General features: G+C 40.6%; 1 long non-coding RNA gene across 1 annotated transcript; it reads left to right on the top strand.

The window, feature by feature from the left end:
* LOC106095003 (uncharacterized) lies at positions 1-2,264 on the top strand. The gene is made up of 3 exons (XR_001222670.2): positions 1-76; positions 143-329; positions 2,201-2,264. It is a non-coding gene; the product is annotated as an uncharacterized LOC106095003 (long non-coding RNA).
* The last annotated feature ends 16,192 nt before the right edge of the window (positions 2,265-18,456 follow it).

Below are 18,456 nucleotides of genomic sequence, written 5' to 3'. Positions count from 1 at the left end.
CTTATGTCGCAAATGTCGTCATCTGCAACAGTTTGATTTCAGTTCACAGTATTTTAACTGTGCTACTATGAAATAGGTAAGTCGCTATTTAACATTTCATATGGACATAATTTATCAGCAATGGTTTTTTTCCATTTAACAGTTGACTGTTCAACGATTGGCAAGGAGAATTCACATGTTGAGGTATTACATGCGTCGAAACTAGATAAAATGAACTATACCTTCGTGGAAATTGTGTATTTGCCGTTCGGTTTGCTACGTACTACAAATGGGCAAAAGAAAATCTACTCAATGCTTAAAGAACACCTTATGGTGTAAGCAAATTTCAGGTATGTTATGCAACGTTGTGTTAATCAAAGATATTCACTCACACATCTCCTGGTTTCTTTTGCTCATATTAAATTTAACAAGTAAAAGCGTGCTAAGTTCGGCCGGGCCGAATCTTATATACCCTCCACCATGGATCGCATTTGTCGAGTTCTTTTCCCGGCATCTCTTCTTAGGCAAAAAAGGATATAAGAAAAGAGTTGCTCTGCTATTAAAACGATATCAAGATATGGTCCGGTTCGGACCACAATTAAATTATATGTTGCAGACCTGTGTAAAATTTCAGCCAATTCGTATAAGAATTGCGCCCATTGGGGCTCACGAAGTAAAAGAGAGAGAGAACGATTTACATGGGATCTGTATCGGGCTATAGACCGATTCAGACCATAATAAACACGTTTGTTGATGGTCATGAGAGGATCCATCGTATAAAATTTCAGGCATATCGGATAATAATTGCGACCTCTAGGGGTCAAGAAGTCAAGATCCCAGATCGGTTTATATGGTAGCTATATCAGGTTATGAACCGATATGAACCTTTTTTGACACAGTTGTTGAAAGTAAAAATAAAATACGTCATGCAAAATTTTAGCCAAATCGGATAGGAATTGCGCCCTCTGGAAGTTCAAGAAGTCAAATCCCCAGATCTGTTTATATGACAGCAATATCAGGTTATGGACCGATTTCAACCATACTTGGCACAGTTGTTGGATATCATAACGAAATACTTCGTGCAAAAATTCATTCAAATCGGATAAGAATTGCGAACTCTAGAGGCTCAAGAAGTCAAGACCCGAGATCGGTTTATATGGCAGCTATATCAGGTTATGGACCGATTTGAACCATACTTGGCACAGTTGTTGGATATCATAACAAAACACGTCGTGCAAAAACTCATTCTGATCGGGAAAGAATTGCGCACGCTAGAGGCTCAAGAAGTCAAGACCCAAGATCGGTTTATATGGCAGCTATATCAGGTTATGGACCGATTTGAACTATACTTGGCACAGTTGTTGGATATCATAACAAAACACGTCGTGCAAAATTTCATTCCAATCGGATAAGAATTGCGGTCTCTAGAGGCTCAAGAAGTCAAGACCCAAGATCGGTTTATATGGCAGCTATATCAAAACATGGACCGATATGGCCCATTTACAATACCAACCGACCTACACTAATAAGAAGTATTTGTGCAAAATTTCAAGCGGCTAGCTTTACTCCTTCGGAAGTTAGCGTGCTTTCGACAGACAGACGGACGGACATGCCTAGATCGACATATAATTTCACGACGACCAAAAAATATATACTTTATAGGGTCTCAGACGAATATTTCAAGTAGTTACAATCAGAATGACGAAATTAGTATACCCCCCATCTTATGGTGGAGGGTATAAAAATTAAATTGGAAATAAAATAGAAATAAATGTGCTTTACTCCGCTGGATAGCAAAAAGTTTATACTGCAAAGAACCCATATGTTTGTTGTTAATATCGCTCTAATAGCAGAGCAAATCTTTTCTTATATCCTTTTTTTTTTGCCTAAGAAGCGATGCCGGGGAAAAAACTCGACAAATGCGATCCATGGTGGAGGGTATATAAGATTCGGCCCGGCCGAACTTAGCACGCTTTTACTTGTTAGAAATAAAAATTTTCATAAAAATGGGTACGTATATATACATAAACAGAAATCAGCAGATTGTCACTAAACACATCCCAAAAAGGCAATGTAAACGGTGTGTATCTGTTTTTGGATTTAGTTAAATTCATATCATAAAAATTTCAATGTAAACGTGCTATTAGTCGTAATCGTCTTATCATCAACAGTAACTGACAAAGCATTTTAATGGATATCATCATTACAATTCATGATACAGGTGCTGGCCGTAAGTGTTATGTTCGTCTCCATCCCAATGCTAATAACTGTCACAAGAAGAAGCATGGACACAACAACTTGCGCCCTAAAAAGAAGTTTAAATTCATAGACTATTATAATACAAGCAATAAAAAGAGATAAAAATATGTATGGTTAAATTAACCAAGTAATGTCTTCGCTTATGTAATTGAAGAGTGGCATACATAACTCAAAAAAGATTTTTATTTTGAAACCTTGAAATGCCTTTTCTGCCAAACGAATTTTTTTAGTCATGTCACTCTTAAATATGTGAAACAACTCACCTTATAAGAGCAATTGGATATTATAGTTTTCATCATTTTCATTCATCATTTGTCATTGATATGAAAGAAAACTTCAGAGCAAAATCAACATTTTTATCCTGGCGCTGGAACGGAGTAGTGCCCTTTATTTCAGTCACTTGGTATTCTTTCTTAGAGCGAGGTTTTTGTTACCAGTTGTCGCCAGTAGTTTTTTCGGTACCGATTTCTCTATGTACTATGGTGTGCGGCATAAGGTGCAACCCCAGCGCCATCTACTAGCGCATAGTGGACAGCCAGCGCTATCTACTAGCGCATAGTAGTCAGCCAGTGCCATCTGATGGCTAGAATTCGCCTCCTGTCAACGAAAGAGAGCCAGCTGACACGAACTGACAACTATGGTTACCACTATAAGTTTTGTTGGTGCCCGCTGGATGTCAAATCTGATGATGGAGGCGAATTCAAGCCAAGCCGGCCGGTGACCCAAGGAAGCGTCTTTCTTTATGGATTGGGACTTGAGAACACACGGAGGTGGAGCCATCGTCTAAAGGAAAAAACGCAAGTCAACGTATTCAACGGTCAACGGTTACCACTATAAGTTTTGTTGGTGCCCGCTGGATGTCAAATCTGATGATGGAGGCGAATTCAAGCCAAGCCGGCCGGTGACCCAAGGAAGCGTCTTTCTTTATGGATTGGGACTTGAGAACACACGGAGGTGGAGCCATCGTCTAAAGGAAAAAACGCAAGTCAACGTATTCAACGGTCAACGGTGGTTGGGATGCAGACTTTTACCTAAACATGAGTTCATTGTTAGGTTAGGTAGTAAGAATTTGACGTGGTTAAGGTGCAAAACGAAATAAAACGCAAACAATTAACAAATTAATGAATATTTTTATTTTTGTTTCCTGACACGTCACTTATATTTTTTCGACTCAATCAAATTTTTTTGTACAATGAAAAGAAAAGAAAATAATAATCCCATGCCTACTTAAGAGGTTGGTACCAAAAACCATTTCAGCAGAAGAATAACCAACATCTTGAATAATTGCCGAGTGCAAACCCATCATAACTACAGGAAGAATTTTTACCCAATTCTGCGACTTGTATGACTTGATAGCTGCCTTCGTTGCTCTATGCCATCTTTCAATTTGGCCATTGCTTTGCGGATGGTAAGATGTTGTATGGGTAATATTTACTCCTAATAACCGCGAAAATTCTCGAAAAAGAGCAGATTCAAATTGTCTTCCCTGATCGGTTGTAATAGATGACAGAACTGCATATCGGGAAACCCAGCCTGACAGAAATGCTGAAGCAACGGCTATTGCTGTTATGTCTGTCAACGGTATAGCCTCGGTCCATCTGGTAAATCTGTCAATACAAGTGAGAACATACCTGAAATTTTGACATAGAGTTAGCGGACCAATTAAATCGATGCTGATGTTTTTAAAACGTTCCGTTGGTAACTCAAAATTTCCAAGAGGACTCTTGACGTTGCGATTAACATTTGCCTTTTGACAGGATATACAACATTTGGTCCAAACATGCAGGTCCTTAGATATTGATGACTAAACAAAACGAGTTTTAATCATGCTTGTTGTTGCTCGGATGCCTGGATGAGATATTCCATGTAGTGATTCAAAAAGAGGCTTGCGAAAATGTTTGGTTATATATGTATGGTCGTATTGCTTTTGTTGACACATCACAATAAACTTCAACATTAGAGCCAGGGACAAGCATTTTTTCAAGGCAAGAGATGTGTTACCATTTAGTAATTGTTGTAATTCTGTGTCGGACTCTTGCGAACGAGCCAATTCGTTGTAATCTAAAGGTGATGGTAATGATACTGCATCCAAACGAGATAATGCGTCCGCAACTGTGTTATCTTTTCCGGAAATATGTCTTATGTCGACAGTATGCTGCCGTATGTAATCAATGTGCCGCAGTTGCAGTGGGGATGCCTTTCCGGTTTCGCTAATAAATTGCTGTAAAACTCCACCCATTTCTGTATCCGATGCATCAATTCACAAAGATGTCGGAGCATTGAGTTTTGGATGAACAAGTAGAGCTGCATCTAATGAGTTCTTGCATTCCTTGAAAGCTTCAAGTAAGTCCTCTGTCCATTGGATCTTTGCGTTCGTTCCCTTTTTATTTCCAGAACAGATAGCATGAAGTTTTGACTGTTGATGTGCTGCATTAGGAATAAATCGTCTATAAAATTTTATCATTCCTAAAAACCTTCGCAGCTCTTTTTCAGTTTCTGGCAACTTGTACCCTTTGATTGCTTCTACGCGGGATGGCAGAGGTTTGATACCATCTGAATTGACTACATATCCTTAAAATTCGACTTCTGCAACTCCGAGCACCGACTTGGAATAATTAATAGTAACACCAAACTCTCGAAATCTTGAAAATAATTTCCTGAGATGTTCCAACTGCTCCTCTTTGTTGTTTGAGGCAATCCAAACCTTGTATGACCTCTTGTATGAAACGCGCTCAACATGTGTCCAAAATCGTGTATGTGAGGAACAGGATAGCGGTCGAGAGTGGTAAAAGCATTTAAACGACGGTAGTCGCCACATGGACGCCACTCTCCATATGACTTCGGGACCAAATGCAACGGACTTGCCAAGGAACTTTTGGAAGGACGACATATACCTTGTTGCAGCATCAAATCAAACTCACGCTTTACAATTTTGAGCTTCTCAGGGGACAATCTTCGTGCTTTTGCATAAACCGGTGGACCTTCTGTGTGGAAAACATGCTTCAAAGAATGCTTTACTGGTGAAATACGATTGTCACTTTGAGTCAGTTCAGGAAATTGTAGAAAAAGCTTTAGAAAATTCTGAGTTTTTTGAAATTGATTTTACAGAATTTAAAGATCCAGAAAATAACGCTGCTTTACTTTCTGATCTGGACGTATTATCTATCAGACTAAGAAAATCAGCGCCAATTATTGGTCTGTTAACACTGACAACGATGAAATTCCAGGTAAATTTTCGGTTGAGGCCAAGACTTAAGGTAAGAGTTTTTATACCAAATGTTTTAATAGGGGACTCATTAGCTCAAATTAATTGAAGACTTGATGGGTTTTGGCGTTTTTCAGTTGAGGTAGCCGGGAACACCGATACATCAGCACCAAATCGATGAGAAGCTCATATTTTAGGTTTGTATCACGAACAAAAAGGCGACATATCTGTTGGCAGTCCTTATCCGTCACCGATGATGAGGAGCCTTTTAGTTTTCCGGAGAACAATTTGGCACAAATGAGCAGGGCTGGACACATTTGGTAGCACGATCACCAAACTTATAATGATACCAACTAAAAGGTTTATCACGTGACTTACTGGTTATTTCTTCAATTTTGGATTTTAAATCCAGATTTTGTGCCGACTCTGTCGGGTTTCTTGAGGATATAGCACAAACATCCCATGATTCCTCGGTATCAGAAATCTTATCGACCATAGCCGCCAAATTGATTCACTGCTTACCGATAAAATTGCTTGAGTTTGCTTCGGAAGACGTTGCATCCAGAGAGATTTTAAAAGTTCATCCGAAACCTCACCAGATCATCTCACGGAGTAATGTTGATGGCTTTTTATCGTCAAGTTCCATTTCACGCAACAAACGCTTCAACCGCTTCTCTTCCGAATTCATGAAACGCTCTTGGAGACTCTTCTTTAGCGTTCCATACATATTTGTTTCTGGTGGGTTGAGAATAAGGTCGCTTACCTCCGAAAGAACGCTTGCGTCTATGGATCCAACAATTGTATGGAATTTGGTTGAATCTAATGTTACTCCAGATCGTATAAATTGGCTTTCGACCTGTTTGAACCATAATGCTGGATTGTTGCTCCAGAATGGTGGAATTTTCACTGAAACTCTTGAAACCTCCACTGGGCCTGTTGGAAGCGGGTCATCCATTTTAGAGTTTGACGAAATATTACCATGAGCCAATGGTGAATTCATTCCAGGAATGATTTCTTCAAAATGATTATCTAGGCTCTGCTGGCGTTTCCGGTTGGCGAATGAAACATTGTCATATGTGCTTTAACGTGTAGTCGAGGTCACCAATTGACGTGGTTAAGGTGCAAAACGAAATAAAACGCAAATAATTAACAAATTTATGAATATTTTTATTTTTGCTTCCTGACACGTCACTTATATTTTTTCGACTCAATCAAATTTTTCTGTACAATGAAAAGAAAAGAAAATGTCAATCCAATGCTTACTCAATCTAACATATTTTTTAAAACTCAAGAGTGTTATATAAACTAACAAAGAAAATGAAAACTTAACCTACTTTGTTAAAAAATAAATAATTTAAACGATTGAGAATAATAAATGTGGATATACCACAAATTTAAAGGATATTTCATTGCAGCTTTCAGCCGATGTTGACCCTACTGTGCTGAAGAAGGAGCACAACAGAAAACCCTTAAAAAGAAACAAAACAAGTAAAAGCGTGCTAAGTTCGGCCGGGCCGAATCTTACATACCCTCCACCATGGATCGCATTTGCCGAGTTCTTCTCCCGGCATCTCTTCTTAGGCAAAAAAGGATATAAGAAAAGATTTGCTCTGCTATTATTATATTATTAAATGTTGGAGACCTGGTTAAAATGTCAGCCAATTCGAATAAGAAATGCGCCCTCTGGGGGCTCAAGAAGTAAAATAGAGAGATCGATTTATATGGGAGCTGTATCGGGCTATAGACCGATTCAGATCATAATAAACACCTATGTTGATGGTCATGAGAGGATCCGTAGTACATAATTTCAGGCAAATCGGATAATAATTGCGACCTCTAGAGGCTCAAGAAGTCAAGATCCCAGATCGGTTTATATGGCAGCTATATCAGGTTATGGACCGATTTGAACCATACTTGGCACAGTTATTGGATATCATAACAAAACACGTCGTGCAAAATTTCATTCCAATCGGATAAGAATTGCGCACTCTAGAGGCTCAAGAAGTCAAGACCCCAGATCGGTTTATATGGCAGCTATATCAGGTTATGGGCCGATGTGAACCATACTTGACACAATTGTTGGATATCATAACAAAACACGTCGTGGAAAATTTCATTCCAATCGGATAAGAATTGCGCACTCTAGAGGCTCAAGAAGTCAAGACCCAAGATCGGTTTATAAGGCAGCTATATCAGGTTATGGACCGATTTGAACCATACTCGGCATAGTTGTTGGATATCATAACAAAACACGTTGTGCAAAATTTCGTTCCAATCGGATAAGAATTGCGCACTCTAGAGGCTCAAGAAGTCAAGACCCAAGATCGGTTTATATGGCAGCTATATCAAAACATGGGCCGATTTGAACCAACTTGTCACAGTTGTTGAATATCATAACAAAACACGTCGTGCAAAATTTCATTGAAATCGGATAAGAATTGCGCACTCTAGAGGCTCAAGAAGTCAAGACCCAAGATCGGTTTATATGGCAGCTATATCAAAACATGGACCGATATGGCCCATTTACAATACCAACTGACCTACACTAATAAGAAGTATTTTTGCAAAATTTCAAGCGGCTAGCTTTACTCCTTCAGAAGTTAGCGTGCTTTCGACAGACAAACGGACGGACGGACGGACGGACAGACGGACGGACGGACGGACGGACAGACGGACGGACATGGCTAGATCGACATAAAATTTCACGACGATCAAGAATATATATACTTTATGGGGTCTCAGACAAATATTTCGAGTAGTTACAATCAGAATGACGAAATTAGTATACCCCCCATCTTATGGTGGAGGGTATAAAAATACTTTTTAGACAAAAACTAACTGCGACAAATACACTTGAACTGGACAATACTTACCAAAGACTAGACGGACGGTCAGACAGACGAGAACTCGACAGACGAACTTCTGTGTTTGCTTAAGTCCTGACAGCAGTTCAATTACGGGACAGGCTAATGCAGTGCGAAGTAAAGGGTGATTTTTTTGAAGTTAGGATTTTCATGCATTAGTATTTGACAGATCACGTGGGATTTCAGACATGGTGTCAAAGAGAAAGATGCTCAGTATGCTTTGACATTTCATCATGAATAGACTTACTAACGAGCAACGCTTGCAAATCATTGAATTTTATTACCAAAATCAGTGTTCGGTTCGAAATGTGTTCATTCACCGTAACGTTGCGTCCAACAGCATCTTTGAAAAAATACGGTCCAATGATTCCACCAGCGTACAAACCACACCAAACAGTGCATTTTTCGGGATGCATGGGCAGTTCTTGAACGGCTTCTGGTTGCTCTTCACTCCAAATGCGGCAATTTTGCTTATTTACGTAGCCATTCAACCAGAAATGAGCCTCATCGCTGAACAAAATTTGTCAAAATTTGAACACATTTCGAACCGAACACTGATTTTGGTAATAAAATTCAATGATTTGCAAGCGTTGCTCGTTAGTAAGTCTATTCATGATGAAATGTCAAAGCATACTGAGCATCTTTCTCTTTGACACCATGTCTGAAATCCCACGTGATCTGTCAAATACTAATGCATGAAAATCCTAACCTCAAAAAAATCACCCTTTATATGCTTGAAGAGGCATCGATACTTCGGTCAACAGAGTGTCATTCGAAGCTTCCACTGGAAGTAAGTCTGGCGTTGAAGTGGCTATAAGTTCAGACGAGCCATGCGACTTCCTCGTGGGACAATGGGAGATACTTTCCATCTTTTTTTCTGCCATAGAGTAAAGCCAATAGCCCAAAGTGTGCCTGTCTGTCCGACTCTTATAAATTTAAAGCGCAGCTTAAGTGAGTCCTACATGACAATGGCTTGTAAAACCTTATGTAGTTGCCATGGAGCTCAGTCCGAGGGCAGCGGTCACAATCCCAATAACCAATCAAGAACCGTTGACCATATAGACACCTGAAAATTTCAAAGATAATTAATTTTGGAGAAATTGATTGAATTGAGTGTATAGTCGTTACCGCCTTATCAGCCGATGTACCCGCTGGCGATGCATACTCCAAATCGCCAAAACATTAAGAAAATAGATGATGAAAATAGAAATAGCGGGTAAGTTCGATTGCACAGCCAAGTCGATAAGCGCGGAAGACTTTATATTCCATCTAGACCAGCTTCGGGGGGATTACCAGTGTAAGTGGGATGAGGTATTAGTGAAATTCCCCCAGCTTCTAGAGGGACCGGATGAGGAATTGTATTGGAGCAGGGTTGCATGCGCAGCTGTCCCGAGTTGAAGCAGGCATTCTTGGCACAGATCCGCAAGTTCGAGAGTGTCTTCGACATCCAAAGAAAGATGATGGACTGCAGGCAAGGGTCACATGCCATGCTGCGCCTACGGCCCATCATGCCGTGCTGGGTCTACGGCATCAACAACGAGAGCCTATGAACGAACAAATGATGGTCGAGATGAAAAACGGCAATTTAAAGCTGGCAATGACAGTGTTGGTCTTCCCAATAAGGATGTACAGTTTTATGGACTGTCCATCCACCACCAGAAAGCTTTTTTGCTACGGATGTGGCATGGAAAACGAAGTACAGCCGAATTGTACCAGATGTGGTGGAAACCGATATGCGGGCAGGGTGAAGGGGGAAACGCATCCGAACAGCATGTACCCCCAAAAGGAGCCCAAGAACTAGGCGAGGAACAGAAAAGTTCTAACAAAATAACTATTTTAAGTAATGATAGTATTAAGGGTGGTGGTGTGAATAATGAATTTAACTTTAGACTTAAGCAAATAAGTCCTTGGCATATCAGAATGCAGGAATACATATAAAGAAGCTCGAGAGAGGATATTTGCTGAAGGAGTTAAATCAGAAGAAACCGAAATGGTACAAAAGGTGACAAGATAATAGATAAGGCAAGCGAAAGGTGTAAGCCAAGGAAAGCTCTTTTATGCGCATAAATATTGCAGGAGAAGAAGTAGAAGGCTTGTTAGATAGCGGTACGACCGTTGCCTGTTTAGGAAAAGGGTGTTTGTAGTTGGTGGAGAAGATGGGATTCCCTATATTTCCATACAGGTCTGTCATTATGACGATGCGATTATGCGATTTTAGGGCACATAAGGTATTGGAGGAACACAGCATCGACACCGCAGAGGCAGAACCCGTCAAGCTGAGGCATTATCCCGTATCGCCTGCCGGCCAGCAGCTGACGTACTCGGAGCTGGATAGGACGATTGCCATGGGAGTCATTGAGCAGAGTCAAAGCCCGTGGAACAACCCCGTTACCTTGGTGCGCAAGGGCACTACGAACCTGTTGTGCCTCGATGCGAGGAAGCTCAATCCCCCTATGGTAAAATATGCCTATCCACTTCCGAATATTGAGGGTCTGCTAAGTAGGCTGGGAGACACGCATTTTATCTCGAGTGTGAAAGACCCCTTTCGAGTTAAAAAGTAGGGAGAAGACGGTGTTCACCCTGCCGGGAAGACCCTTGTACCATTTTACAGTCATGCTTTTGGGCTGCTAGGTTAGGGCCAAAGGTTATGTCGATTAACGGACAAGGTCATCCAAGGGCAATTGCGGGAGCGAGTGTTCGTCTACTTGGACGACTTACTCATAATGCACCCGATTTCAGAACCCATTTGGAGCTGTTGACGCAAGTGGCGAAAGCCTTGACGAATGCTGGCTTAACAATAAATGTGGGCAAATCGAAATTTTGTTTTCGCGATTTCAGGTACTTGGGCTACATTGTCGGAGAAGGAAATACTACAATGCGACCACCTAACACTGTTAGGCAGCTCAGAAGATTCACTGGCCTGACTGGGTGGCATCGCCGATTTATCCTGGATTGAGGAAGCCAAGGTTGAAGGAAGCACTCACCTAAAGTCCCGTTTTACCACATCCTGATTTTGCCATACCGTTTTTCGTCCAGTGTGACGCATAGGATGTGGGTGTTGGGGGAGTGGATGGAGGCGAGCACTCGATATCCCAGAAGTTAACACCGACGCAAAAGATGGCCATCAAGAAGTTCCGATCCTACATTGAGCTAATGCCGTTTACGGTGATTACGGACCAATCTTCGGTGAAGTGGCTGATGTCCAACAGGCAACTCAGGGAACAAAGACTCATTGCCAGACTAGATGGTTAAAGACGGACTCATTTACAAGAGGACAATCCCCGTGACTGTTGATATGCCGTGCGAAGACTATGTTTGGAAACTATGGGTCTCGGCACGATTGACGTCAACCACTATAGCAAGGGCACATAAACAAGCTACGGCGGCGCATTGAGGTTTTCATAAAACTCTGAAAAGGTTGCGGGATCTGTACTACTGGCCGAATATGAGTGCACAGGTCCGTGATTTAGTTAAGAGGTGTGAGATCTGTAAAGGGGCCAAGTCCAATTATTAGAATTTGAAACAGCCTATGGGATCAGAGTACAAAATAGAGAGCCATACTTCCGGTCGAAAGCCGGGAATTCCTATATTTTTATAGTCCTTGACCATGTCACTAAGTTTGTATTGTTGAAGCCTATGTCAAAACCACCTCTAGAAACATGGCCAGGTTTTTAACCGCTGAAGTGTTCCACAAGTTTGGAGTCCCAGAGATTATCATGTCGGACAATGGAAAGCAGTTCGTAGGGAACTATTTTTGGAACTTTCTAGACGGGCATGGAGTAATCCATCATTAAACTGGGTTGTACTCGCCTCAGGCGAACACATCCGAAAGGGTAAACCAATCGATATTGGGAGCAATAAGGTCTTGTTTCGATGGCGACCAGAGAGAATGGGATCAAAACCTATCCGCAATAGAGTGACGCCTTATTTCGCACTTTTTGACACAAATATGGTGACACATGCAAGTGTCTATCGATTGGCTAAGCAGTTGTCTTCGATAAGGGACCCAGAGTTTAGCTCTTTGCCATAGGCAACTCATTTGGAATTAATCAGGGAGGAGGTTCGAAAGAACCTCGAAAAAAGTTGCAAAGAACGGTCTACGAATTACAATACCCGAGCGCGAGATGTAAAGTTTCATCCGGGAAAGGAAGTATTTCATCGCAACCACCAACTTAGCGATTTTAACAAGAAAATAAATGCCAAGCTTTGCCCGAAATATTTGAAATGTAGGATCGTGCGAGCAATAGGCCGTAGTCTTTACGACATCGAAAACCCAAAGCAAGGATGAAACCTAGTCCAGAGTAGAGGCAATGAAATAACAGCTGTAAATCACACCCTGGGTCTTGAATGTGTTTTGAAGAAATGGAAACAATACTTTTTGTTGTTTTTCAATTTTTGGTATAGATCCCTGTTAGACTAAAATTTGTAACAATATTATCAGCAAAGCATAGACAAATAAATAGGTGTGTATGCGGCTAGGAGTCGCCGTTCCCAATTTGAATTAGACCTGCGTATCTATTCACAACTAGCAACATGTAACACGAAAATCGTTATGTAATTGACGACTTTATTAGCGAATTCAACGGCGTAGTTACTTCTGTACATGATTCCCATTCCCACAAAATTTTAACCCAACAGGACAAACTTCCACTCTCAGAGAAGGTGAAAAGATTTTTATACCCTCCACCATAGGATGGGGGGTATACAAAGCACGCTAACTTCCGAAGGAGTAAAGCTAGCCGCTTGAAATTTTGCACATATACTTCTTATTAGTGTAGGTCGGTTAGTATTGTAAATGGGCCATATCGGTCCATGTTTTAATATAGCTGCCATATAAACCGATCTTGGGTCTTGACTTCTTGATCCTCTAGAGGTCGCAATTCTTATCTGATTTGAATGAATTTTTGCACGTAGTATTTTGTGCTAAGTATGGTTCGAATCGGTTCATAACCTGATATAGCTGCCATATAAACCGATCTGGGATCTTGACTTCTTAAGCCTCTAGAGGTCACAATTATTATCCGATTTGCCTGAAATTTTGTACGACGGATCCTCTCATGACCATCAACATACGTGATTGTTATGGTCTGAATCGGTCTATAGCCCAATACAGCTCCCATATAAATCAATCTCTCTATTTTACTTCTTGAGCCCCCAAAGGGGGCAATTCTTATTCGAATTGGCTGACATTTTACACAGGTCTCCAACATATAATTTAATTGTGGTCCAAACCGGAACATATCTTGATATCGCTCTAATAGCAGAGTAAATCTTTTCTTATAACCTTTTTTGTCTAAAAAGAGATGCCAGGAAAAGAATTCGACAAATGCGATCCATGGTGGAGGGTATATAAGATTCGACCCGGCCGAACTTAGCACGCTTTTACTTGTTTAAACTAAAACACACTTGGCAGAAAGACTGTGGTGTGCGGCTTTCAGCTGTGTTGATCCTCCTTTAGATCATATGTATCACGATTGTGAATGTTTTTAGCATATGTGTACAACCCTGGGAATCAGGTGTTCAGTTAATGAAATGAGTGGAAGAGGAGGTGAAGCCGTCAAGGAAGGACTGGTCGAAAGCTGTTATGACGGAAAATTTGAGGAAGATGGAGTACTTCCTTGTCGGCTTGCCCTCTCTTGGACCTTGAAATTGGAGTTGGCTGGATGTGTGAAAAACGTGTTAAAAAATAAAATTGTGAAGTCAAAAGAATTTTTCTGCCAAGTGATTAATGTTGGATTGTATGCCCTGTGGCACAAAGCGCTGCAATTGACTTAATGTTAATGAAAACACCATAAGCAGTAAAAAGAAAAAAACCCAGAGTGAAAAAAAGCAAAAATTTGGTTTTTATTTGTTTTGAATTCAAGCTGGAAAAAAATTTATCTTATGAAGAAAAACATTGCATGCAAATAATCCTAAATATTACATGTTAAATATCCTAAAAGAATACTACAATCTGAATATACCTAAAAGAAAACTACAAACCTACCTAAAAACTGAACATACCTAAGCACTTAAAACAATAACCTAAAAACTACGAGCTAAATAAACCTGGAAGTTACAGTCTAATCAAGACTAAGAACTTACTAACTAAATAGAAACTGAAACTTACAACCTAAATAAAGCTAAAACTTTCAAAAAAATAAAGCTAAAAGTTACAAACTAAGTGAAGCTTAAACTGAATAAATATACTAATTACAACAAAATCAAGAATATCCAAGATACACTTCGTCAATCATCAGCCACATCCAGACACCATTGCCGCTTCAATCTACGTGGAAGATTGGATGATGCTTGCAACCTCCACGGGTTGCAGGGGTAATTCCGAACTTCGGACCACAACGGACAACCTATTAAGATAAATGTGTTTATTACAGAATAACACTTACACATATATAAATATATTTTTGCCAAACCATAGTTTGACATATTCTTTTACCTGGGGCGGCAAGAAGGGTTATTTGTCCCAATTTAAATTGAGTGAGTTCCAGTATAGAGGAACCGTGTGCACTAGGATCAGAGCTCTAATCCGGGTAGGTCCTCAAAACGTTGATCAGGGAGTTTTGCCCACTGGGCGGATATCATCTTGTCCCGCCTGAAAAGAGTAACTGAAAGAAAAAAAGAAAAAATAGAAAGGTGGAATATATTTATATTGACAATACGGACGTACAGAACGAACTACGAACGGTTACTTATACGCGGACAGACATCAGCGGCAGCCCAGCCGAAGCAGTTCGAGATCCTTACTTCAGCGGAGAAAGGGGACCAGACGATGACCGATCAAAGGAAAACTGGAGATGCCATTGTCGAAGTTTAAGATATTATTATTTTGTATTTATGCCTATAAAAGGGCGGAGTTATAATGTTTTGGAAAGAAGACAATATGTGTTCAGCCTAAGGCTATTTTGAAAGTCGGAATGAGTGAAAGGTAAGTGAAGTTACTTACCGAAGTTGGGATGCCCAAAATATGAAAAGAGGCATCAAGGTATAGGAGCTCATGGGTTCCTTGTGGGTGAGTGTTTGTGATTGTGCGTGTGAGTTCGTGATCCTGTTTCGGTTTGGTGTTTTCCTTTTCCTACATGTTTCGGGCTCGCTTTTTTTTTTTGAATCCTTGTTTGTGAAGTACGGTATGATTTTGTTTTTTTTTTGTTATAGTGGCAGCACATGACCAGGTTGTTGGCAAGAACCAACCCCCATCCGACGAGCAATAGCCGCGCTAAACGCTAGCATACCGGCAATCGCCGACTACGGTAAATATCAGCCAAGAATAATGAACCGTGCAGGTAACAGAATGGCGCCCAACGTGGGGCCGAAACTTTTTGCAATAGTCCTAACTTCCATTTGGTTACTCCGTTTTCGTGTTTTGTCAAAAGTGTAGTCCCGGTAAAGTATACTTAAGAGGCCTTACCGCGTTGCTCGCTGTAGACAAGACGTGAATTGGTTAGTCTTTATGGAAGGCTCGATTATCAGTAAATTTACGCTTCGGGAGTCTTAGCTGTTGCTCAGTAATGGCAGGCTAATTACTTTTCCGAAGGGCAGAGATTTGTGGATATTTCCAAATCAATCTTTATTACAATAGACCGATAATTTAATTTTGTTGTTGTTTTGTTCTCATGAAAGACGTGGTAACCTGGTCGGAAGTGTACGAAGTGGTCCCGCTTGATCAAGGTTATCGTCTTGGAAGTGTGGTAGCCGCGGGTACATTATCGGATCAGTTTCAGTCGATTTAAGTAAATTCTTTTTATCAGTACGTACAATACAATAGCCTAAAATGGAAATTTTTTAGTGTGGACCTACCTTACCCCATGTGGGTATTTTCTCAGGTGTAGAGCCAGACTTAGCGCAGCCCCAACGATCGTGGCTTTTTTCCACCGCGTTGTGTGACTGCGCAGTGTTGCTCCTTGCTTGTCCGTATACGTCCTTCTAGATATCCTCTGTAATTTTCTTTTTGTTTCACGAACTCACGCAACCTGGAAATTCTCACTACGCAAATCAAAACAACAACAACAACTACAACGGCAGCTAGCAATGCACCAATCGCATTGGCGTTTTCGTCAGTTGCTCCGCTACTACCACTGGCATGGATGACCTGTATCGATTGTTGAACAGCATTTTTGGCTCGCAGGGGCATATATCTTCACCGACTTTTAGCCCACTGACTGGCCTTGACGTTCCGGTACCTCCAGCAGACCCGGCTCTAAGTGTTGCCATGCGCCTAATAATCAGTTCTGCCGTCGGTCTAGCCCGTGTCGATTTTGAGAGAGACCAGGCTAGAACGATGAGTCGCTTGATATTGTCGAAGCTACCAGACAGTCATTAGGAGTGGGTAACTCCGTTCCCACCAGTAGCGCAACAATGGCTCAGATGACAGCAAGCCAGCCTGGAAGACCACTTTTGGGCCAGGGGCACCATATCCCAGCAAGAAATTGTTCCTATCTTGGAAGCAATACGGAAATATTCTAGCATACTAAAGCGCATTTTGAAGGCTCAAAAAGTATGCATGAAACTATAATAAAATGTAAAGACGGTTGAGTGTGGCCGCGGCTCCGTGTTGTTGTGGTGATTTTATATAAAACAAGCGTCCGTTCCTGTTTGTTGTCGCTGATATCAGTTCGTCTTTTGTTGCACCGTGTTTGTGAATGAAGGGAGCTGTTTCCTGCTTGTTGGTGAGCTGTTTTAATTGCTTTTTGTGAAAATAATTTTCAAGATTGCAAAACTCTTGACTGGAAGGGCAGCTGCTTTGAAAGAAAATAAATAAACATCAGCTGTGCTACTCTTTCAAACCTTTTTGTTGGACCTTGTCATCATTTCAACATATAATCGATTTAAGTGCCCGTTTCATCGATTGCTGAAACTCACAGTGCTGCCATTATACATTTCCTAAAGTGATGCATAGTTTTAGGCGGTTCATAAAATCTTCCGCCTTATCCCATTACGAACCATTTCTAGTCCTCAATCCCCTTTACACTTTACTATTTGCATCATGAGTGTCTCGCCAAAACCAAACAGCCGCAATGATGTGTTTGCTAAACCTATTGAGGCTGGTGCCGATGAACACGTATCTGGGGACGCCAGGGCACCCAAAAGAAATCGGGACAGCATTTTTCAACGATCCTTGGTTGGTAACATATCTAAAACGCCACGACTATCCGATTCACCTTTACGTATGATTCAACTTCTTGATGATCGTTTCGAGAAACTCTGCAGCCGATTTGAAGATCGCATGAAATCCTTACTTCGGGAGTCTGAGAATCGCCTTCTAAACGAGCTAGATAAAAAGCTTTGCGAATTAAGGACAGAAATCGCAGACATTAATGATAGAGTTAATAAACTTGAATCTGCTGCTCTAGAAATTGATCTTCTGAAGGGTGAGATCAAAGAATTAAAACTTCAGGCCCTTAGACAAGAAAATGCCTCAGTTGCAGCGGATGTACGTATAAATGGGGTACCGTTTCACGAAAATGAAAATCTATTTAACGTATTTGGGAAAATTTGTGCCAGCTGCAACATTCCTTCTCCCAAGCTCAAAACGATTCACCGTCTGAAGAATAGAAATAATACAAAAGAACGCAATTCTCCAGATGCCGTTATTATTGCCACGTTTATGTCTCCTTATGACAAAAATTTCTTCCTGAAGTCACTGTCTGCTTTCAGGAAAAAAAATGGCAATTCCCTTTTGCTCCGTTTATTAGGTCTCGACTCGGATCACAAATTTTACATAAACGAGAACCTATCGAACACCAACTACAGAATACTTCAGGATGCTGTATCGCTAAAGAAGAAAAAACTTATTTACTCGGCGTTCACATTCAAGGGACTCGTGTTTGTTAAACATGGCCCCAACGATGATCCTGTAGTTATTGAACATGCTGACGCCCTAAATAGATTTCGGCATAACGAATTCTCACCGCATTTTGCTAATACCAACGTTCAGTAAATTTTTCAAACTTCACGGAAATTACACAATACTTTTTTCAAACTTTATAACTAGTTTTAAACCATTTTTTAAATTGTTTACCTATTTAATTTTAATATTTTATTTCTTTTATCACTATCTTCAATTTAACAACTTTTACAACATTAATTGTGATCATTTATTCCTCTGCAGCGATACTGATGGTAGAATTTTGATTTATTATTTTTTCCTAAAAT

The sequence above is a fragment of the Stomoxys calcitrans genome, chromosome 1 (assembly GCF_963082655.1).
Source record: "Stomoxys calcitrans chromosome 1, idStoCalc2.1, whole genome shotgun sequence".
Classification (NCBI taxonomy): domain Eukaryota; kingdom Metazoa; phylum Arthropoda; class Insecta; order Diptera; family Muscidae; genus Stomoxys; species Stomoxys calcitrans.
Note: the sequence above shows the minus strand (reverse complement) of the source record. Positions and strands in the feature narration are given on the sequence as shown.